Source organism: Leucopleurus acutus (assembly GCF_964270905.1).
Source record: "Leucopleurus acutus genome assembly, chromosome: 17".
In the NCBI taxonomy this organism is placed as follows: domain Eukaryota; kingdom Metazoa; phylum Chordata; class Mammalia; order Artiodactyla; family Delphinidae; genus Leucopleurus; species Leucopleurus acutus.
In genome coordinates, this window is record NC_139159.1 from 9,983,106 (window position 1) to 10,007,407 (window position 24,302).

The 24,302-nt window shown below is 37.6% G+C and overlaps 1 pseudogene across 1 annotated transcript in view; it reads left to right on the forward strand.

Annotated features, from left to right (window-relative positions):
- The window catches only part of LOC309974357 (UDP-GalNAc:beta-1,3-N-acetylgalactosaminyltransferase 1-like), a 100,293-nt pseudogene extending 76,543 nt beyond the window's left edge, over positions 1-23,750 (forward strand). Inside the window, exon 3 of the transcript in view lies at positions 23,671-23,750. The product of the transcript in view is annotated as a UDP-GalNAc:beta-1,3-N-acetylgalactosaminyltransferase 1-like (transcript). The remainder of the gene's footprint in view (positions 1-23,670) is intronic.
- Positions 23,751-24,302: the final 552 nt, after the last annotated feature.

The following is a 24,302-nucleotide window of genomic DNA, read 5'->3' on the forward strand; positions in this document are numbered from 1 at the left end:
TGGCAGAAGTTTGATTGTTACTTAATCTATTGACCTTACTCTCTCCTTTAAATTAAATTTATGTAATAAAATAATCCAATACTTTTACTCTTTCTCATCAAAACATCCAGAGAAGATTCAGAATGAACGTCACAGCATGGGTAGAATTCATTTCATCTCATGTAGCTAGTTTACCCTCTCATTCCATGTGTCCTTGGCAAAAGCCATTATTTCATTCTATTGCCAATATTGCCTTATGTCACATAATCTCTTGTACTAATATGTTGTCACTAACAGATAGAATCTCATATAAGAAAAAAATTGAAAGCTACCTATAAACTTCCTGTAACATGCTCTTTGGGACAGGAACAATTACGATCTTTATAATTCCTTTATTTAGAAAGAAAGAAACTGTTAATATTTCTTCCCTCATTTTAATTCAACATGTAAATTTCTGTATTGCTGAAAAGAAAAGGCACAATTGTACAATATACAACCAGTAGAGGATATTCAACAGTGACTTAACATTTTCAAATATAGATATGATTGTAATAGATTTAAATTAAACATAACCCAAACCACATTCATTAAAATCCTTGCCTTATAGGATTTTAGTATTGAGTTGGTCATATTAGCTAAGGATTTCCACACCTAATTGCTAAAGCAGATATTCTTTTAAATACTAGTTATGCAGCTATAACTAAGATTATAGATTGTTAAATAAGAAGTACAAATCCTTGATTATCTGCTTCCTGCTCCAGTGAATTTGTTCCCCAGGGAGTTATCTATTGTTTTTGTTTATTTCTTAATTCAAACAGAAATTGATTACAAAAAATTTTTCATCTTCACACCACCCTTTGTTGGCCTCTTCCCTAAACTAGAGAGGTTGGTAAAGCAAAAGAAGGGTTCAGTTTGTTTTTCAAAAAGAAAGCAAATATTTGTGGTTATTTTATGACACAGATAAATGCCTCCTGATGCTGTATTAAGAATCCTAACTCGGGTCACCCACAAGCAATCTAATATCAATGATTTTTAGGTTTTCCCAAGCTTGATCAAATTTGAACAGTGGCTTAGTTAATATTTTTGTTGGTTCCTAAGCCCCTGAAAACCCAATTGCTCCATGATTCTATTTAGCTGCATTTAATACAGTCATCCAATAAATATATAACTTCAAACTTTTTGGAGCCCAATAACAACAACCACCAACAATAAACAAACAAGACAGCAAAGTAGAAAACACATTATTTGATCTTGCGTAATAAATTCTGAGGTCAGTTCTGCTCTCCCGAAAAGTGAACAGGGAAGGGGAAATGCTAGAAAGTTCAATTCTGTGGGTTTGTCCTGTGTTGTCCCAAATAGCATGATATTCTATTTTATAACATTTTAATCTAATGTAATTACAAACGTTCCATTAAAATGTGGAAAAATGTAACATATAAGATGTAGCATGACACTGCGTTTTAAAAGGGCCATTTTATCAATATAACTTGAATGAATTGTCAAGCAAGTTTACTCATAAAGTCAATCAAGATTGTGATATTTTTCTGTTATTCCTTTTAAGTCTCCATTTTACCATAATCCCCTATAGCTATCAGCTACCCTCTTAATCTACTCTACACTTTTTGGAAAAGGGAACACAATAATAATGAAGAGATTTAGTACTATTTTTCTAGAGTCTTTCAAGCCCTTTATTTTCTTAAAGATGTCTATATAAATTAACATGCTAAAGAATATCTTTACTCTAAATGTCAAATGGGTACCTAAAATGGGTCTTCAGCAGGACTTTTTTCTTGGCAATATTGTTATTGTCCCAAATGCCTTGGAAAATTAAACTGTGTATTTTGAACCCTCTGTTGTCTGAACTAATTGCAGGTAAGAAATGTATCTCAAGATGTAATATATACACTTGTACTGCTGATTTAACTTGGACAAAGTGTTCCTCTCAGCCCCTAAATGCAGGTAAAACTCTATTCAGATAATTCTCCACAATGGGATAATATAACCTTTTTAAAGGTTACTGTGAGAGGAAATGTTATACAAGACCCTGTGGATTAGTGTTTGTAAAAATAAAAACACACAAATGACTTCACAGTTCTGTCAATTCAAATTTGCAGCCATTCATCCCCCTTTGATGCTCCTTGAGATGGGACCTCTAGGTAGATGCATTTTCCAGGGCTTAATGAATCCATGGCAGATGGTGTTCAGATCTCCAGCTTGGCACGTCTTTACCCTCTATTGCGTATTTTGAGCACCTGTTGGCTAAAGTCTATGTCAGTCTTTCTCTTTTGTATTCCCAGTCTTGATGTCTTTTCTCCCTTCTACAGTATCCATAGTGTAACAACGAATACAGCAGAAGTTACTTTGAGTGAACAGTTCTCTCAGAGGGGAGTACATGCATCAGGTCATGCCAATGGTGCCATGATATGACCCTTAGTGATTATTAGAGTGAGAAGGACCCTTTGAAGTCCAAGATAAAGATGCTTCTGTCATGACTGGATTGTGAACAGATATGCTCTGTAGTAGATGCCCCAGTATATCTACTGCCTGGTAAATAACAGATGTATGATAAACATCTCATACTTAACATGTTCAAAATAAAAATCTTTTTTGTTTTTTTCACATCAGAGAGGAGTCTGAATGGAGGGACGGAGAAGGTCAAGAAGATAGAAGAAAGTTGGAGAGGGGAAGGCCTTCAAAGCCACATTAAAGACTGCTTTTGTTTTCTCTTGTTTTATTTTTTTTACATCTATCCACAAATATTCTCTTAGTACCACCCCTCTGCCCATCAAGAGGCCAGATGAGAGAGAGGCCACTGAGGCCTGGGGTTCTGCCATGCAACTGAAACACATTTGCTTAGGTTCACATCACCAGTATCTTCAGACAGAGAGAAATATGAAGGAAGTAATTTAGGAAAGACTCCCTTAAATTTTTCTGAATGAAAAGTAAACTGTTTACTATATTCATTCCTTATCATCTTTTTAGGCTCTTTATCTTGTATTTTCCTTGGTTTACAGAATATTACATCTAGTTTAATAAACCGGAAAGGGGCATGAGCTTTGGAGCCCCACAGAGCTGGCTGAAAAATCTACCTCCCCTCACTGTGTGACTTCAATTTACTTCACTTCTCTGTGCCTTACCGGTTTATCCGTCCCCTAAAATGGGATAATTGTATATCATTCTGACCATAATACGTGGCAAATAATAGTGAAATATGGCAAACTTCTTAGAGTTGTGACACAACTGAAAATAATAAATAGGAAGCAAATTAAAATTCTTAAACAGACAAATTCCTTAATCAAAAATAAGGATTCAGTAGTTAGGAATAACATAGAAAGGACACAGCTGAAGAGGGAATTGGTAAGTTAGAAGATAGGACAATTGCATTCTAATAACCAATATGAGTGTATTTCTGTAAGTATAGTTATGTTGAAATAAAGTTTTAAAAAGCAAAAAAAAAAAAAAGAAAGCATAAAAAACATAAACATATAATAAAAATGACTTACATATATGTAACTGACATAACAAAATAGAGGACATATATAAAGGATGAAGACTAAGAATTTTCTAAAGCTGAGTAAAGAAACAAGCTGCAAATTCAAGAAGTACTGTGAACTCTACTGATTCAAAGTGGGTCAATGTAAAGAAGATCACAACCAGATAATAAAACAATTGTTGAAAACCAAATACAAAGACAAATATCTTAAAAACATCCAGAGATAAAAGATACATTACTTTGTAAGAAGCCACAATCAGACAGACAGTCAATTTCTCAACATAAAAATTAAAAACCAAAAGACAAAGTAATGCTACCCTTAATGACCAAAATTGCCAACATCACATTCTTCACACAATGCATAACTTCCTAAAGAAATAAAGGTGATATAAAAACATTTTCAGGTAAAGAAAACCTAGAAGAATTTTCACTAGGATATGCAATTTAAAGAATATTTTTCAGGTAAAAGGAAAATAATCTAAAATTAATATTTGGAGATGCAAGATGGAATAAAGGACAAAATTAACAATCATTTGGGTGACATAAGTTAATATTGTTCGTTAAATAATAACTACTTATAAACTTTTATAGTAACAAAAGATTTGATTCATTGGAAATATATAATAATTCTAAATTAACATGTAACTAGTAATGTCGCTTTAAGCTTTCTTAAGCCAAAAATTAACAGAGCTACAAAAAACAGGTATATTTATAGTCATGGGGAGATTTTAATATATATATATATATATTATATATATAATATATATATAATTTATATAACTGATATAAAAATCAAAAAGAATGTTAAAATATATATAGATTTAAATAGCATGATTAACAAAGTTGACATAAGTGACAGATACAGAATATTTAACTGCCAGACTGAAGGATTCATTTTTCTCCAAATGCACACAAAGCTTTTATGAAAATTAACCATATGTTACACCATAAAATAGATCTTAAAATATTTCAAAGAATTGAAATAATACTTAATATGCTCTCTGATCACAGGAAAATTAAAAAATAAATAACAGGAAAATTAAATAACAGGAAAACAAAAAAAACCCCTGTATTTTAAAAATTTCAAATACTTCTATTACTAATGGGTTAAAAGAAAAAAATAGAATGGAAATTTTAAAAATATTTGAATTAGTTCATATTAAAACTTATTGGATACAGTTAAAACCTTAAATTTATTTATTAAAAAGAAGAAAGTTTAAAAATCAATTATCGGCATAATTTATGGTGAAGTATTGTTAAGTTTTCCCTGTGAGAACAGAACCAAGGGAAAAATGAAAAAATATTGTCATTTTTCTTTTCAACACAGTATGGAAGCTTTGGTTTGAAAAAGCAAGAAAAGGTATATTAGGATAAGGATCAGAAACAAAGAAGTAAAACTCTTTTTCTATAACAACAGGATTTTTTATGTAGAAAAATTTTAAATCTATAGATAAATTATTATATGTGACCTTAACAAGGTTTTAATTAACAAATAATTAGAAAATAAAATTTAAATAATCATACAATTTACAGGAGCATACATCAAACTCCTAAGAATTAATCTAACAAAAGCTGTGAAAGAGCTCTACCCAGAAAACTATAAAACTTCACTGAAAGGAAGTAAAGGACACCTAAATAGATGGAGATATATATTATGTTTATAAATTGGAAAACTCTATATTAAAGAGAGGTGAATTCTCAAACTGATCTATCAATTCTCAGAAATCCTCATTAAAGTGACAGATTTTATTTGTGTGCACATGCATGCGCATGCATGTATAAGTTGACAACCCAGGTTTAAAATTTATACGGAAGTGCAATGGCCAAGAAGAGCTATAAGATATTTGAAGAAAAAAAGCCGCGTGGAAGACTGTAGTCTACTAGATATCAAGACTTACTCTACAGCTATAGGATTTTAGGGCACTAACCTAAAGGAAAAAATTGATCAATTTGTGTGAAATCAAAATCTTCTGGTCATCAACAAACATCAGTAAGAGGGTGAAAATGATTGTTTAAGAGTGTAGAGTTGGAGAGACTTCCCTGGTGGGGTAGTGGTTAAGAATCCGCCTGCCAATGCAGGGGACATGGGTTCGAGCCCTAGTCCGGGAAGATCCCACATGCCGCTGAGCAACTAAGCCCGTGAGCCACAACTACTGAGCCTGCGTGTCACAGCTACTGAAGTCCAGGCACCTAGAGCCCGTGCTCAGCAACAAGAGAAGCCAGTGCAGTGAGAAGCCCACGCACCACAACAAAGAGTAGCTGCTCACCGCGACTAGAGAAAAGCTCCTGTGAAGCAACGAAGACCCAACACAGCCAAATAAATAAATAAATTTATGAGTGTAGAGTTGGAGAAAATATTTATCACATATATAAATGTAAAAGAGGCTCTTGTACAGACTATACGAGGAATTCTCCTTTAATTCAACAAGAAACAATTTGGATACCTCAATAGAAAAAACGTGGGCAGACGAGCAGACACTTCAAAAAAGGAGGGTATCTAAATGGTCAACTCATTAATCATCATGGAAATGTGAATGAATTAAAGTCATAATGAGATACCACTACAAAACATCAACGAGCCAAAATTAGAAACACAGTACTCAGTGTTAAAAGAACATGGAGCAATAGGAAGTCATATGTCGATGGAGAGAATGTGAATGTAAATATGAATAGTACAACTATGAAAAATGGAATAGCATTGATTAATTTAAGCATACATTTACCTTGTGATGCAGCAATTCCACTCACAGGTAAATAATCAACACGCATATGTGCGTAAAAATATACCCAAAATGTTTACATACAAAATATCCATAACAGTGTTATTCACAATTGCCAAAACTAGACACCTGTCCTAAATATATTGTAATCTAGCCATACTATAGAGCAACGAAAAGAAGTGACACTACATATATGCAATAACATGGATGAATTTTATTAAAATTATTTTTGAGTGAACAAGTGAGCACTTTAGATTACATACTCTGTGATCTCATTTACACAAAGTTCACAAAAGGCAATACTACGCTGTGGTGTTTAGAGGTCAGGATAGCAGTCACCTTTGGCGATGAAAAAGAGAGACATGATTGAAAGGGCATGAGGGAGGATTCTGGGGTGCTGATAATATTCTAATGTTGTTTCTATACCGTGGTGGTGGTAAAAGGGGTGTTCACTCTGGGAGAATTCACTGCACTCTACACTTAGGATTTGTGAACGTTTCTGTGTGTGTTCTTTTTTTTTTTTAAGAGTCAAAATTTTTATTTTTCTGTGCAAACATGCAAGTGACATGATTCCTTCAAAGCCAATAGGCCTAGAAAATGAGATTTGCTTTAAAAAATGAGACAAAATAAACAAACAAAAAAGCAATAAAAAACCTGCCATCTATAAGCCCAAAAGAAGGAGAGAGCTACAGACATGCAAACACAGGAAAAGTGTGTACTAGTTTTTTGTTTTGTTTTTTTAAATAAATGGAAATAATCTCTCCATTATCCATTCTTCCTCCGATTTTCTCCTCCCACTATCAAAATCTATGGCTCTGGCTTTTCTGTTTTCCTACTTAGTTTTATTTTATTTTATTTTTAAAATTTTTATTGGAGGATAGTCGCTTTACAGTGCTGTGTTAATTTCTGCTGTACAGCAAAGTGAATCATCTATACGTATACACGCCTTCCCTTTTTTTTAAGATTTCCTTCCCATTTAGGTCACCACAGAGCATCGAGTAAAGTTCTGTTTCAATAAAACTATTAGGAGAGCAGCTTTCTTTGTACTGTCTTACTCTCATTGTACTGTATTAGCTCACTCCTCAACTTCACTGCCAAGTGTCTGGAAAATAATGTCTACTTGATTCTGTCTCTCTTGATCCCACTCGTTCTCCGCCCATTATGTTCTGGCTTCTGCCCCAGCGCTCGGAAAGTGCACTCACCAAAGTCACCGATGACTTTCTAATTGCCAATTGTGTACTTTCAGTCTGGTCCAGCTTGACCTCTCCGCACCATGCGATGCTGCTGAGCAGCCCTCACTTGTAGCCCTTTCTTCCCTTGACCTCTTCCTCATTCTTCTCTTTCCTTGTGGACTATTTGAATTGTGTCCCTCCTTCCTTGCTGGGCCTTCAAATACTGGTTTTCTAGTTTCTTGGCCCTCAATTATGTGTTTTCTAGTTATAATTGTCCAGGTTGCTCTAAAATCAGAATTATAAAGTGGTGTAGACATGTTTTCTGTAGTTCAAACAATGTTTAACAAATTAAGAACTATTTTCCATTGTATAAAAATCAGCAGATTTCACATAAAATACCAGGCTTCTGGAATCAGAAAACTGAAAAAGTTTGGTAACCCTAGAATTCAGCTTCTTGAGGGGGCAGAGATCTTCTGGAAGTAAGTAGTATGAGATTTTAGCCCAACTCGGAACCTACGCTTACCTCTACTGTTTAAAATAATTTAATTTATTGAACTATAGTTGATTTACAATGTTGTGTTAATTTCTGCATCTCTACATTTTATAGCCTGTTTAGAGTATGTAGGGCACTTGAAATTCTCACCACTATAACACATGTCTCCTTAGAGTAGAGCTTTTGAAATGGTGAAAAAAAATCACCCGGGAAACTTGTTCAAATGCTTCTACCCTACCCCCCAGGAGAGCAATATGACTGGTATTGGGTGAAGTCCGGGAAAGAATATATTTAAAAAGTCCCAGGTGACTCTGTTGCAACTAATCCATGGAAGACACTATGTAGGGGATTTCTTTAACTTTGATGTCTTGAACTCTTTCAGTTCTTGGTCATAAGTGCTTCATTGTCTTCTAGACAATACAGCTGTACAAATAAGTAATCATAATAAATATGTCCAATCGTTCCTCCCAGGCAAGCTGAGGCCTGAAGTGCCCATCCCTGTGAAAGTCTACAGACTGAGTCAGGTGTGGGATATCGACCTTTTGGATGTTGGGTCAAGGAAATGTCTTGCTGAACAGGAAAGCCGTTGAAGAGTTAATCAGTAGAATTAGGCAGAGACAGAGAGGTGTAAGCCAAAGGGACACTGATGGGGAAAGCAGAGGACAGTGGGAAATTTTGGAAGAGTCATGAGGAGCTGGGCTTGTAGCAGGTGGTTGCCTTTGAAATAAATCCTCTAGTATGAGCACAGAGAGCGTAGCTAAGTAGGATCATAATGTGACAAATGTTATACCAGAGTACTGTACTGTATCTGTAAAATGAGGTTCCATCAGCTCTAGAGTCTGAAAATAGTCCTGGCTCATTTAATGAAACACTTAGTTCAGTATCACTTGTTTGCGGCATCAGTCTGGGTAGCTGGGTTGTCCAGCAGCTGAATAGGTACAGTGCTGTTTACCTGTAGCTACAGAGCTGAATCACTGTTTTGATCCAACACTGAATCATTAAGGTAGGAAAAAAAAGAGAGCGGAAGGATTGAGGGTAATGGTGAGTGATTTCAGAGCTAGACCATGGGTTCATTGCTTAACAGTGAAGCAAGAAGAAGCTAACTGACAAGGAATGAAAGCGTCAAGGAACTAGTGGCCTTGGTGACATTAGAAAACAGATGGGTGGGGATGAGCGGAAATGAGGGAAATTATACTAAAAGAGAGAGCTTTTAATGATTAAAATCTCAGAAGCCAGTTCATTTAGGACAAGGGATAAGTATGTTACTGAAATGGGGTAGACTTGAAGGTCTTTAGAATTGAGAGGATTAAGGAACTTATAAAGCAAGGAACACAGTGTGTGTGACATAAACATATTTCCATATATAAATATCAGAAAAAAGCGGTTGTCTCCTCTTCTTTTTTTAATGGCTTATTCCTGTTATTGCGTTAATTCACCTGTACCCCAACTCATGGTCAGTATCACTTTAAAGAAAATACTTCACATTTGTAAACTTTTTTTTTTTTTTTTTGCAGTACATGGTCCTCTCACCATTGCAGCCTCTCCCGTTGCGGAGCACAGGCTCCGGACGCGCAGGCTCAGCGGCCATGGCTCATGGGCCCAGCCGCTCCGCGACATGTGGGATCTTCCCGGACCGGGGCACGAACCCGTGTCCCCTGCATCGGCAGGCGGACTCTCAACCGCTGCGCCACCAGGGAAGCCCTGTTAACTCTTTTTTTAAATCAAATTTTTAGACCTCATACCACGGAATGCCATAGTTTCCAAGAAACTTTTTACATAAGTCATACCACTTATTAAAACAAGTCATGATGTAGACTGGGAAGAAATTATCGTCTACTTTTAATAGATAAGGAGCATGAGAAAACAAACCGAAGGTAACAACTTCATATGACAGAATCTGCACTAGAATCCCTGCACCTCTATTTTATTTTTAATATTTTAGATACTTTATAAATTAATGAAGTTATTGGGGATGCATTTAGTGTTGCTACACTTTTTTACAATTATCATTTTGACTTATCATGCATTTTCCCATTAATACTCACTAGAAAATTGAGTTATTTGAAGTCATCAAACAGATAATCCAGTTTAATTTCTCCTTAGGGAAAAAAACAGGAAGACTGGTAAGACTTTTGCTTTTAGTGTTACACAACTTAGGTTTACAGGATAAAGTATTTAACTGATAGAATTGATAGGAGTCTTGGTTCTTTCACCTTTTTGGATTTTTGGTACTTGGTGTGTGTGTGTGTGTGTGTGTGTGTGTGTGAATTCTCATATGGAGTTCTAATTGTTTATATAAAACAGAAATATCAAGAGTCACTTCTAAAATTCTTTATTTTACTTATATAAATAGAATAATTTATTTATAATTTATTTTATAAATTTTCTATTTATATTTGATGTTTCAACCCTCATTTTCCTGTAGAGTTTAATACAAGAGGGCTCTTCATTGACTACCTCTGGAAGGAAAATTTTACATATGGGTGCCGGTCTCAAGAATGAATTACACAGACCTACTAGAGAACGGACTTGAGGATATGGGGAGGGGGAAGGGTGAGCTGTGACAAAGCGAGAGAGACGCATGGACATATATACACTACCAAACGTAAGGTAGATAGCTAGTGGGAAGCAGCTGCATAGCTGGGAAATCAGCTCGGTGCTTTGTGACCACCTAGAGGGGTGGGCTAGGGAGGGTGGGAGAGAGGGAGATGCAAGAGGGAGGGAATATGGGGATATATGTATATGTATAACTGATTCACTTTGTTATAAAGCAGAAACTAACACACCATTGTAAAGCAATTATATCCCAATAAAGATGTTAAAAAAAATAATAAATGCAACAGACTGTTAAAAAAAAAAAAAGAGTGAGTTACAAAGGGAGAAAGGTCAAAATGCCTGAGTTCTCTGTTCTTCCCTTTCTCTCAATACACTCGCATGTAATTTCCCAGCTTTCTTCTCTATACAATAAATCCTAGAGGAGCAAGATGTAAGGGAAAGGAGGTAAAATCTCTATTAAGAAAATGGAGCTTCAGTGTAGTAGCTAGCGCTTCTTAGCCTTACACCTATAAGCTTCACAGTTACTGTACTCAGTTTTCACATCTATAAAATGGATCAAATAAGAAAATGCATATGGGAGCATTTTGTAAAATACAAAGCACTCTGCAAATAATGTGTTTGTTGCGGAAGAAAATACAGATCATAGAGTCAGATCTTCTACTGGGTTACCCTTAGCAAATCACTTCATCTCTCTGAATCTTAATTGCTCATCTGCGAAATATAGATAACACATTGTCAAACACTGCCTTGATAAACTTGAGTTCAAAAATCAGACCATGTGTAGAATTTTTATTTCCATTTATAAATGATGCATTTTAACCTAGAGAACAAGGAACAAGATACCTTGCACAGTGTCTGGGCTTTCTTACAGACTAAAACATATTTTCTTTCACATGAAATTGTACTGGAATGTTGTGGTCACTAGATATTTTTAAAATGTGCAATAATATGCAAATAAATGGGCAATATCGAGCTGGTTGAATATGCACAAGGTATATAATGACCTTCCCATCAGATTTTTCTCTTTATATAAATTGGTAGTTTTTGTCTCTAGTTACAAGTAATTTTTTTAAAAGGAAACATATAGTTCTTCTTGGTAAACATATATCAATAAATACTATTAGAACTGGATACAAGGAGTTTCAGAAGCCAGAGTACATCCTAACTTAGAACGAGCCTTTGACCTGGAAGAAAGATGTGACATGAAATGTAGTCAGATATGATGAAAACACAAAACTCAGTTAGCACGACCTGTTTGCATGGTTCTAAAAGGGGCAGGACAATCACTTTTTTTTCCAGGTTACAAATAATTTTCACTTGCTGTGGTGGAGACAGCAAGTTTCTAATTCCACAGCAGTTGTGTCCGTTACTCCCTAACATGTGCGATCTCCCTTCTTCCCACCCATGCCCCCTTTTGCTGTCAGTGATCTTTATCAAAAGAATCCCCCTTTTAAATCCTTCAATGGCTCTCCACTGCCCTCAGGATAAAATTCATACTTCATATCAGGGTCCCTGTCTTGGTCTCTGCTTTCATCTTCTCTTGAGATTCTATTCATGTTCCTCCAGTTATAATAACATACCAACAGCTAACCACAGCTTTGTTCCTTTACACATGCTTCTCTCTCCACCAACCCTCCTTTCTCACCCTTCACACCTTCTGAATATCCTTCCCTGACCTTTTTCTATTTAAGTTTTATTCCTCTACATTCCCATACTATCATGTGCTTATCTTAATCATGCAGTTGATCTTATCCTATCATATTTATGACTTATTTCATCTGCTAAAGAATAAATGTCTTAAGTACCGAAACCTTATCCCTTTTATAGACACTTGATGTGAAACGCAGTGTAGGAAACACAGTAGGTGCTGGTAAACATTTGCTGAATGAATGAAGAAAAGGCAATGGGCATTAAACAAACACAAACACTGGGATAGGTTCTTGGGCGGTACTGATACTGACCAGGTTGAGTTTACCAAATCCCTAGCTAATTATTTGGACGTTTAGAATGTGAATACAATATTCCCTTTTTAAAGAGTATTTAGAAAAATGTGAGGAGAAAAATCAGCGGGAGTTCTCATTCTACCCCTCTGTTCAAGGTTAGAGGGGTGTTTTGAGATTAATCAAGGTTATAGACTTGTAGTGGAAAGAGGTAACTGGAATGAAGTCCCTACCTGTCTTTGCTTTCAGCCGAACACAGATTTAGTTTTCCTATTTCTTCCGCTTCCCCGAGGCATTGGCTAGCCCACCTCTGAGATTAGACCAAATTTCAGGTGGTCTTGATGAAGCCCATGAGGAGATAAGAACAGCTTTTCAGGACAGATGATTCATTTTCTGAAACTTCACCCATTTGTGCACTGAGGATAATAGTATAGGCTGCCTCCTAGAGATGTTGCAAGGATTAAGAGATAGTAAACATAAAAGAGCGTTGAACGGCTGCGTGGGGATTCGGTCTGAGAAGCAGATGCTCCTTCTTATTTTCCCGTCCTTCATCTCCAGACCACGTCCTGAATGTGCAGAGTCTAAAGGGCAAGTGGAAGGAGTGGGGTGCAAGCCCTGGGACTTTATTTTCAGGCCTGTTCTACAATATCATGGCCAATTTTTGTAGGTTATTTAAGCCAATGACATTTTCTGAGCCCCAAGTGCACTAGACCTCACAGACATATAAGCCAGATAGGGAGCTCCAGATGCTGCTTTAAAGGAAAGTTTGCTGGACCAAGGAAGCCATGATAACCCCACAGCAAAGGACATGAGAGCTGCCCCACTTTTGAAGATCTGGGTTAGGATTATCCATTTGGTGGACTTTGAGGGCCATATTTTAGAAATCAGATTGCCTTGCACAATATAAACACTGGAAAAATAACCACTGAATCCATTTAAACACATGGAACTGAAGCCCTGTACTTTTCCTCAAATAACTAGACATTTTCAGCGCTCTCTTCTCAAACTGTATGCAGACACGTGTTTGGGGGCTGCTTGCTGGTGTCCACACTGTTGTACCGGGGTAACCAATGATAGCAAACAATGGACATGGATCCAAAGAACAGCAACAACAACAAAGAAAATCTGCATTAGTTGTAGAAAGTGGGGGAAATTGAAGTTTAATAGTGAGCTAAGTAGTTAACAAGGTTTCAGAGATATAATATATGTGAAGTATTTTTATCTAGGTATAAAGGAAATGGATAGAACTAGAATTCTGAAGAAATCTCAAGAAATTACGAAAATGATTTAGAAAATATTTTTCTATAAAAATAGAATTATTTTTCTAGGCAAAAAGTTCCTAATTTATTGATAATTTTTTAAATGTTAGAACACATTAATTCAGTCATCTTTTTTCTGAAATTAAAAAATATTGTCACTATTTAGACACAAAAATGGAATTCTTATGACTTACACTTTTTCTAGGGAAGCTTTCCCTTTTGTGTGAGTCAAAAAGCAATTTTCCTCAATACGTCTGATCGTACAGTAGGACATCCAGCATACTCTGAGATACAAGTCTTATAGAAGTCTTATATTTTAATTATTTGGATGCAAATTTAGTAAAACGTGCAATATTTTAGGCTCTATACTTGAGGCAGTGCATTTGTACTCTGGCTAAGGATTTTCTTAATAAATCTTTATTCACACAATTGGTGGTCTTGGGGTTAGCAAGACAGCTCACTTCATGTATGGTAATACATAAAATAATTGTAAAATAATATCAGTGTAATATCAGTGTAATCTCTCATGATCCTTGTATTTCTACAGTGTCAGCTGTTACTTCTCCTTTTTCATTTCTAATTCTATTGATTTTAGTCTTCTCCCTTTTTTTCTTTATGAGTCTGGCTAGTGGTTTATCAATTTTGTTTATCTTCTCAAAGAACCAGCTTTTAGTTTTACTGATCCTTGATACTGTTTTCTTTGTTTCTATTTCATTTATTTCTGCTCTGATCTTTATGATTTCTTTCCTTCTGCTAACTTTGGGGTTTTTTTGTTCTTCTTTCTCTAACTGCTTTAGGTGTAAGGTTAGATTGTTTATTTGAGATGTTTCTTTTTTCTTGAGGTAGGATTGTATTGCTGTAAACTCCCCTCTTAGAACTGCTTTTGCTGCATCCCACAGGTCTTGGGTCATAGTGTTTTCATTCTCATTTGTTTCTAGGTATTTTTAGATTTCCTCTTTGATTTCTTCAGTGATCTGTTTGTTATTTAGTAGTATATTGTTTAGCCTCCATGTGTTTGTATTTTTACAGATTTTTTCCTGTAATTGATATCTAGTCTCATAGTGTTGTGGTCGGAAAAGATAGTTGATATGATTTCAGTTTTCTTAAATTTACCAAGGCTTGATTTGTGACCCAAGATATGATCTATCCTGGAGAATGTTCCATGAGCACTTGAGAAGAAAGTGTATTCTGTTGTTTTTGGATGGAATGTCCTATAAATATCAATTAAGTCCACCTTGTTTAATGTGTCATTGAAAACTTGTGTCTCCTTATTTATTTTCATTTTGGATGATCTGTCCATTGGTGAAAGTGGGGTGTTAAACTCCCCTACTATGATTGTGTTACTGTCGATTTCCCCTTGTATGGCTGTTAGCATTTGCCTTATGTATTGAGGTGCTCCTATGTTGGGTGTATAAATATTTACAATTGTCATATCTTCTTCTTGGATCGATCCCTTGATCATTATGTAGTGTCCTTCTTTGTCTCTTGTAATAGTCTTTATTTTAAAGGCTATTTTGTCTGATATGAGAATTGCTACTCCAACTTTCTTTTGATTTCCATTTTCATGAAATATCTTTTTCCTTCTCCTCACTTTCAGTCTGTATGTGTCCCTAGGTATGAAGTGGGTCTCTTGTAGACAGCATATATATATGGGTCTTGTTTCTGTAGCCATTCAGCCAGTCTATGTCTTTTGGCTAGAGCATTTAATCCATTTACAATTAAGGCAATTATCAATATGTATGTTCCTATTACCATTTTCTTAATTGCTTTGGGTTTTTTATTGTAAGTCTTTTCCTTCTCTTGTATTTCCGGCCTAGAGAAGTTCCTTTAGCATTTGTTGTAAAGCTGGTTTGGTGGTGCTGAATTCTCTTAGCTTTTGCTTGTTGGTAAAGTTTTCAATTTCTCCCTCGAATCTGAATGAGATCCTTGCTGGGTAGAGTAATCTTGGTTGTAGGTTTTTCCCTTTCGTCACTTTAAATATGTCCTGCCACTCCCTTCTGGCTTGCAGAGTTTCCGCTGAAAGATCAGCTGTTAACCTTATGAGGATTCTCTTGTATTTTATTTGTTATTTTTCCCTTGATGCTTTTAATATTTTTTCTTTGTATTTAATTTTTGATAGTTTGATTAATATGTGTCTTGGCATGTTTCTCCTTGGATTTGTCCTGTATGGGACTCTCTGTGCTTCTTGGACTTGATTGACTATTTCCTTTCCCATATAAGGGAAGTTTTCAACTATAATCTCTTCAAATATTTTCTCAGTCCCTTTCTTTTTCTCTTCTTCCTCTGGGACCCCTATAATTCGAATGTTGGTGCGTTTAATGTTGTCCCAGAGGTCTCTGAGTCTGTCCTCAGTTCTTTTCATTCTTTTTTCTTTATTCTACTCTGCGGCAGTTATTTCCACTATTTTATCTTCCAGGTCATTTATCCGTTCTTCTGCCTCAGTTATTCTGCTATTGATTCCTTCCAGAGAATTTCTAATTTCATTTATTGTGTTGTTCATCATTGTTTGTTTGCTCTTCAGTTCTTCTAGGTCCTTGTTAAACGTTTCTTGTATTGTCTCCATTCTATTTCCAAGACTTTGGATCACCTTTACTATCATCACTCTGAATTCTTTTTCAGGTAGACTGCCTATTTCCTCTTCATTTGTTTGGTCTGGTGGGTTTTTATCTTGCTCCTTCATCTGTGTGTGTTTCTCAGTCTTCTCATTTTGCTTAACTTACTGTGTTTGGGGTCTCCTTTTTGCAGGCTGCCGATTTGTAGTTCCCGTTGTTTTTGGTGTCTGCCCCCGGTGGGTAAGGTTGGTTCAGTGGGTTGTGTAGGCTTCCTGGTGGAGGGGACTAGTGCCTGTGTTCTGGTGCATGAGGCTGGATCTTGTCTTTCTGGTGAGCTGGACCACTTCTGGTGGTGTGTTTTGGGGTGTCTGTGACCTTATTAAGATTTTAGGCAGCCTCTCTGCTAATGGGTGGGGTTGTGTTCCTGTCTTGCTAGTTGTTTGGCACAGGGTGTCCAACACTGTAGCTTGCAGGTCATTGAGTGTAGCTGGGTCTTAGCGTTGAGATGGAGATCTCTGGGCGAGCATTCGCTGTTTGATACTATGTGGAGCTGGGAGGTCTCTGGTGGACCAATGTCCTGGACTCGGCTCTCCCACCTAAGAGGCTTGGCCTGACAGCCAACCCGAGCACCAAGAGCCTGTAGCCATACAGCTCCCAAGTCTACAGTTGCTCCCAAAGTCCACCTCCTCATTTGGGATGATTTGCTGTCTATTCATGTATTCCACAGATGCAGGGTACATCAGGTTGATTGTGGAGATTTAATCCGCTGTTCCTGAGGCTGCTGGGAGAGATTTCCCTTTCTCTTTGTTCTCACAGCTCCCGGGGCTCAGCTTTGGATTTGGTCCCGCCTCTGCGTGTAGGTCGCCTGCGGGCGTCTGTTCTTCGCTCAGACAGGACGGGGTAAAAGTAGCCGCTGCTTCGGCGGCTCTGGCTCACTCAGGCCGGGGAGAGGGAGGGGCACGGAGTGCGGGGCGAGCCCTGCCGGCCTGACGTTGCACGAGCCTGAGGCTCGCCGTGCGTTCTCCCGGGGAAGTTGTCCCTGGATCCCGGGACCCTGGCAGTGGCGGGCTGCACAGGCTCCCCGGAAGGGAGGTGTGGAGGGTGACCTGTGCCTGCACACAGGTTTCTTGGTGGCGGCAGCAGCAGTCTTAGCATCTCATGCCCGTCTCTGGAGCTCGTTTAGGCGGTGCTCTGAATCCCCTCTCCTTGCGCCCCCCGCAACAATGGTCTCTTGCCTCTTCGGCAGCTCCAGACCTTTTCCCGCGCTCCCTCCCGGCCAGCCGTGGCGCACTAACCCCCTGCAGGCTGTGTTCACGCCGCCAACCCCAGTCCTCTCCCGGCGCTCCGACCGAAGCCCGAGCCTCAGCTCCCAGCCCCACCCACCCTGGCGGGTGAGCAGACAAGCCTCTCGGCCTGGTGAGTGCCGGTCGGCCCTGATCCTCTGTGCGGGAATCTCTCTGCTTTGCCCTCCGCACTCTTGTTGCTGCGCTCAGAGCCTCCGCGGCTCCGAAGCTTCCTCCCTCCGCCACCCGCCGTCTCCGCCCGCGAAGAGTATTCTAGTGTGTGGAAACCTTTTCTCCTTCACGGCTCCCTCCCACTGGTGCAGGTCCCGTCCCTATCCTTTTGTCTCTGTTTTTTCTGTTTTCTCTTGCCCTACCCAGGTACGTGGGGGAGTTTCTTACCTTTGGGGACGTCTGAGGTCTTCTGCCAGCGTCCAGTAGGTGTTCTGTAGGAGCAGTTCCACGTGTAGATGTATTTCTGATGTATCTGTGGGTAGGAAGGTGATCTGCACGTCGTATTCCTCCGCCATCTTGAAGGTCTCTGATACTTACTTTTTATTACAGTGATTCTACCTTTGGTTTACAACACATTTTTCCAGCAATTTAACTCAGTATCTCTCTGCAATCCCGTGTTGGGCTAAAGGCTAAATGGATACAATTTTGCAGCAACTTCTCAAATGTGTTTCTAATCAGCATGCTGCAGCACCTTTCCATTAAGCAGATATTTCCCATTTTATATTCTTTACTCGAAAGATCATTACTTTGCATTTACCTATAGTGAACCATATTTGCTGTATATTAGCCCAGACACTTAAATGTTCTCAAGCTTGATGTATCCCTCACAATCTTACTCTTCCTTGCTTTTCTAGTCATTTAAAAATAATCTGCACACAAGCAGAGTAAAAGGGTGGTGAATCCTATCTAGTCTACTTTATATCTTATTTTCTTTTTTGCAAATACGGATGAATTCTGAAGAAATTTAATAGAAGGAAAGGAAATAATGACGAGACTGACTTGGTATCTTGGCCCTTTGGCTCTGACATGAGCACCATTGTTTTACTACATATCATGATAATAATAGCAGTAAAACAAAATGTATGACAGTAGCTAAAAGGAGTTGTCCACAGTGACCTTCCCAGTAAACTTGTGATTATTATTTCCCTGCCTCAAAAATACAAGGGGAACTGTGAGTATACATATCAGTGAATGGATTCAAAGACTTCTATATGACCTTAGGCTGTGTCGATAGTGGGTAGCCTGTAAGAAATTATTGAATCAAAAAGGAATGACTGAGATTCTAAAAAATAATACTGAAGGAAAAGGATTCAGTAGTTCTTGAGCTGTAAGGTCTACTTTATTCAGATTATTTTGTAAATGCAATAATCTATGTAAGGAGTATTACAATCGTGGGGATTCATTGCTGTTATGTGCTATTGTAGCCAGAGAATCCAGAATGCCTATATCCTTCATATTAATAATCCTTCCTAAAGGAATTACCCCCATGATAACCAGCAGCAGACTAAGTATGAAGGTAACTTTTCATGGCTTTGTATGTGTCTAATAATTTAACAAAGAGTTTTTATTAACATTGGATTGGAGGGTGTTTCTTGAGCCTAAAGATTTAAGTGGGGACTCAGTAAAAAGATCTCATTCCCATATTCTGAATCCTGGAGCCAATCTCTGGAAGCAGAGAAGGAGTGAAGGGGAAGAAACAAAAGAAAAAAGAAGAGACTTTGTGTCTAAGAACCCATCCCACTCTGTGGAGTGGAAGAGAGAGAGGTTTCCCAAATGGGCCCCAGGATGTAGGTCCTTCCAAGCTTCCGTCTACCACACAGAGGTAAGAAAGGAGACATTTGTAAGAAAGGGAAAATAGAGTGTGTCACATCTGTCTTTATGTGTTTTAAGGCATGTGATCCCACATCATCTAATGAATGTCCTGGCAATCACAGAATAATTAAACAAAAACTCCTTTTATTATCCCAATAGAACCCTCAGAAGGGGAAGCTCCTTGGTGCAAGATTTTGGTGGAACATTTCCCTAGTTGAGTTCATTGATGTATAAAGAGGGACACTTATTTCAATTCTGGGAAGGGACAGGTAAGACAGTGAAAATGAAAGAATGCCTGAGTTGTTTTGAAAGGAAGGTAGGAGCTAACCAGATGATAAAAATGGGCAGGGGACATTCTAGAGCAAAGGGACAGATGTAGAAAATCACTGTGGTTTTTTTGTTTTTTGTTTTTTTTTTACTGTGGAATTATAAGCAGTTTGATTTGGCTGGACCATACAGTAGAGCAAGCATGTATCAGCTGTGCCCTGGATGGTCTAGAGAGCATCTTCTCAGACTGATTTTAGAACTCTCATCATGAGTGAATGTAGCCATCTCAGAATTCTTTGGCTATTCTCAACAATCTCACTATATACTACTTTTGTGAAGCAGGCATTTTCATCCTGGGTGTAATTTTGGAAAAGTTATTGAAACTCTTGTGTCTTAGTCCAAGCATATATAAACAGGGAATATACAATACTTACTTCATAGGTTTGTTGGAGCACATATGGAATCACGTCTTTGAAAAGTGCTTTGCAACCTGCAAAGTACAATACAAAAGTTATGATTATTAAGCTGATGAGATTTCTTTCATGTCATATTTTGAACCATATAGCCAAAAATTAAAAAAATATCCAAAAATATATATATATATATCCATTTAAAAATGCAATATTCAATAAACACAAACCATTTAATCTTACTATGTACAACTATTTTTTTCATAAAGTTCAACTCAATAAAAGTGCTTATATTTAAGAAAAACTTTAAAGCACAGATGTTAAATATATGGCACATGGGACCTAATTCCTCAATTGTGTTCCCAAGGCAGACATCACTAATTGATAACACTTTTTCCACTGTGTCAGAATGAAGCTTCAAAATTCTTCTCAACATTCCAAGTAGCTAAAACTGACATGTAAAAGCTGACCCTCGATATCTATTATTATTTTTATTGGATTAAAGCCAGAAGAGGGGGCAGACTTTTTTCTTGCCTGCAAGCTATCCTTGTAAACAACTAATTCAGAGGGGAAAAGCTCTGTCTTTAAACATTTTTAGGAATGAGAATGTGAGAATTGTGAAGTAAGTTTTCTTAATGCAACAAGAAGGATACTTTTAAAAACTGTTTTTTTTTTTTAGTATCTCAGATTATTGATTCCTTAATTTCCTTCAAATTCAACATAGTTTCAAAACTATTGTGTTAGTTTTAAAGTGATGGTTATAAAATGACTAGGTTTGTGCCAAATAATAAATATATATTCAAGTAAAAACATCTTTGAATAGCTCAGAACAATTTTGTGAATGGAGTCTAGAATATGGGCAGATGCATTAAAATGCCATAACCATGTATACACATAGTTACCAAGTCATTGTTGGATACTATCTTCATGCATCATTTTGATGCTGCTTAATGTAGGATATGCTGAAAAGCTATTATTTGGTCTTTTCAAAAATACCTAGTAAATAACCTTCTGCCCAATTACAATTTTCCTTTAGATTCAAAAACTGAGGCCTTAAAGATGTATAATGGTTTCCTTTTGAATGTGTAACAAAATATCAAAAAAAATTGCTGCTTTTAAATTGGTAAGTACTTGATAACAGACACACTTAGAATGGATAAGTGTGGGCCAGGGGAAATGAGACACGCTGTGAAAAGAAACATTCTTAGCTTTATGCAGAAGTTCTGCAATGGAGGGGATAAAGACGAGGATGCGAGTAAAGTGTACTCGCTCTGACATGGGGCCCACCTTCCTGTAAGACCATCACAAATGTGCTCAGTAAGCAAACTGCCATGTTAACAGTTTTGAGTGATGGGAAGCAATAGCTGTAGGCCACTCCCTCAGCCCCTCAGTCCCACTAAGACCCGGCCTCAGGGGTTTTCTCTCCCTTCGTAATGGAGGTTCCTTCCACTCTGCTGTACCTCCCGAGGGATGGTTATTCTTGCTGAGCCAGGGGACAGAATTATGGCACTAAGATGTCAAGAAAGTGGATTGTTTTAAGGTTAATGGAGAAACAGAATCCTACTTACCGCCATCTTGCATGCGAATGCAGTTTTGCCAAGAAGCGATATTTGAATAGCTATGTGGGTGAAAAGGGCTGCTCTATCTGTGATTTTGACTAATATGTGGCATAACACTGGATTCAGATACGTTCCATAATTAAGGGCGCATTTTAGACACCCCTTCATCTGTGGCTCAATAGACGGATACACTTCCTCCAGTGACCCAGTCCTTTCAGTTTTATTCATTTAATATATGCAGTGCAGAGAGCTAGAGACCCAGCCCAGCAAAATGCCAGTTTTTCTTGGCTAGACAATAGGAAATAGACAGAGAACCGATAACTCTGCACACTCAGATGTCCTGGGGGGAGATGTCAGTTCAGATCAGATCTAAAAGGCAACCTCATGGAAATAGAAGAGAAAAATACTCTTATCCCAAACTCTGTCAAGCATTCATCAGCTCTTTCAATTTTGTAGCAAGAATACTGATACATTATATCTCACATATAGTCATTTATTTCTTGTAAGTATGTAAATAAACAAAGAATGAGCAGACATGGACTCTGAAAAATTACAGGGAAACTGTCCCATGACTTTTGGGATATAATTTTAACCTAGTTAGCCGTCTCCCCATGATAACAAAAGGGGAAGCAGTAGAACATCCTAGTTAAATATTTGAGCATCAGAGTTGGAGAGACAGACTTGATCCAGTGCCAGTTCTCGCACTTACTAGTTACATAATATCGAATTCTTCATCTAGCTAAAGACACACACACACATTGAGTGCGTTACACACTGATGGATATAAAATAAGGGAAAATTTGAAAACATCTGAACTCAGATGTCTTTGCTTACTTATCAAGACATTTACAACACCAGCAGCTTGACTTCCATGGATAAAGAGTAATGTATATAAACAGTGGCACAAGGCATTGATGCCATGACAGTTAGGCAACCTCCAGCGTCTCAACACACAACAAGTAAAATGTCTATGTTCAAGGAGAAATGTTTTCTAGGTATCAGCTTCTTGAAGCTGTGGCTCCAAAGGAGGTTAGTGCCCCGAGTAATGAGAACAGTTGGGAATCTCTCCCCTTCTCTATCGCCTGAAGGTCAGCAGCCATCTGGTCTAACTCATGCTGGCTTTCCAATTGAGAATGAAAACAGATTTTCTATCATGTCCAAGAACAAAGGGCATGGCTGAATTGTGGAAAATGTAGATGACACAGTTGCCTTCATTCATGCAGAGTGTGTATCTCAATTTTCTGTAAATGCATTCTTGGGCAAAGTGTCCTGTGATTAAGAGGCAGAGGTATAAGGGGCAGTGGAAAGAGAGGGAAAATGAGCCATGCACCAGCATCCCCTTGGAATGATAAAGCAATTACAAAAATAAGCAAGTTCTCTTTGGTTAATCCAAGTGCTATCTTTCAAATAGAGAATAAATCCACCAGTCAATGAGGTGCCTACTCTTTGCAAATCACAGAACTTCAGCATTCTGTGTTATGAACCTTTTCCTCTGCATTTGCGTAAAAAAAAAAAATTGACACCCTGAATAGGACGCTGACCAACAGATTAAAATCACTTACCGTGAGTCTCCTTTTATTTCCTTGGCAGGCCACGTGATAACCCAGCAGCCATGCATCTTTTCCCCTTTCCCAGACACTGGTTAACATATATTATCTGGTGATAAAAACTGTCCAATTTTCTTATACCAAAAATTACAAACATTGGGAAAAAATGCCGAGCTTGTGTAAGATATCTTATCTGTATTAAATACTTCAGACACATTACAGAGCTCCACGTACTTGGTGAAATGTTTAAAATAAATATCCAAGTGCCAAATACCTTGTTCTTTCCAATTTATTTGAGGGTTATTAAATATGTTACAATTAATTTTATATGATGTCTTAAGACATTCCATTTATATGCTCAAAACTACAGGGTTTCCATAACGGCCCTAAGTAATTCTATTTTGCAGTACAAGGGACATTGTCAATGTTCAAAGATTAGAAAACACACCCTCTTTGATCTTTGCTCCCTATTGAAAGACAGCATTCAGACACCAGGAATGCATTTTTCTTCAAATAGTTGATTTCTCCTAGAGGAAGATATGATTAAATAGAATACTGCAGGCTTAATAAGGCAACAAAAGAACCGGTAATTTCCTTTTCGCTCTCTTCGTTCTAGCATCTCAGAGCTGTTTGCCTCGGGATTTAGGAATTGAGACAGAACAAATTGCTGACCCCAGAGCTGAACAGCCACTTTAGTTATTTTGGTTGCACCAGTTTTGAAACAGAACGTGGACCAGAGGCAGGCGCGCTTTGCAGAGTGGGCATTTTGTACAGTCTATTTTAATTGATGGTACGGCATATAGATTGGGCATCTGTACAAATGCTTTTAAAAAATGAGAAAAAAAATTATCGGTTCCTGCAAGTAAAGAAACTAGGGGTTTAGAAAGGAAAATGGCTTTCACTGCTACTGCCCACGTTTCTTGGAGTCTCTCCTTGTTTGTAACACTTTTCTGTAACCCTTGATTCATGTAGTCATTCATTCACGGTGCTGTTGCCAGTTGTAAGGGTAGGCACTAGAGTTTTGCTTATGTTCACAACCTCTTTTAATGGGGATTACAGTTCATGGATAAGACCTCATTGCTAGATATTTAGGGCCCCAAGCCAAAGTCACAACAAGTCTAATGCATTATTCCCCTGAAAATAAGCTTTGGCTAATTTCAAAACACATTTCTATTTATGCCTGTGAAAAAGAAAAAATAGCAGATATCTGTGGCCAGGGTCTCTCCCACAAGCCTTGTCAAGTATCAG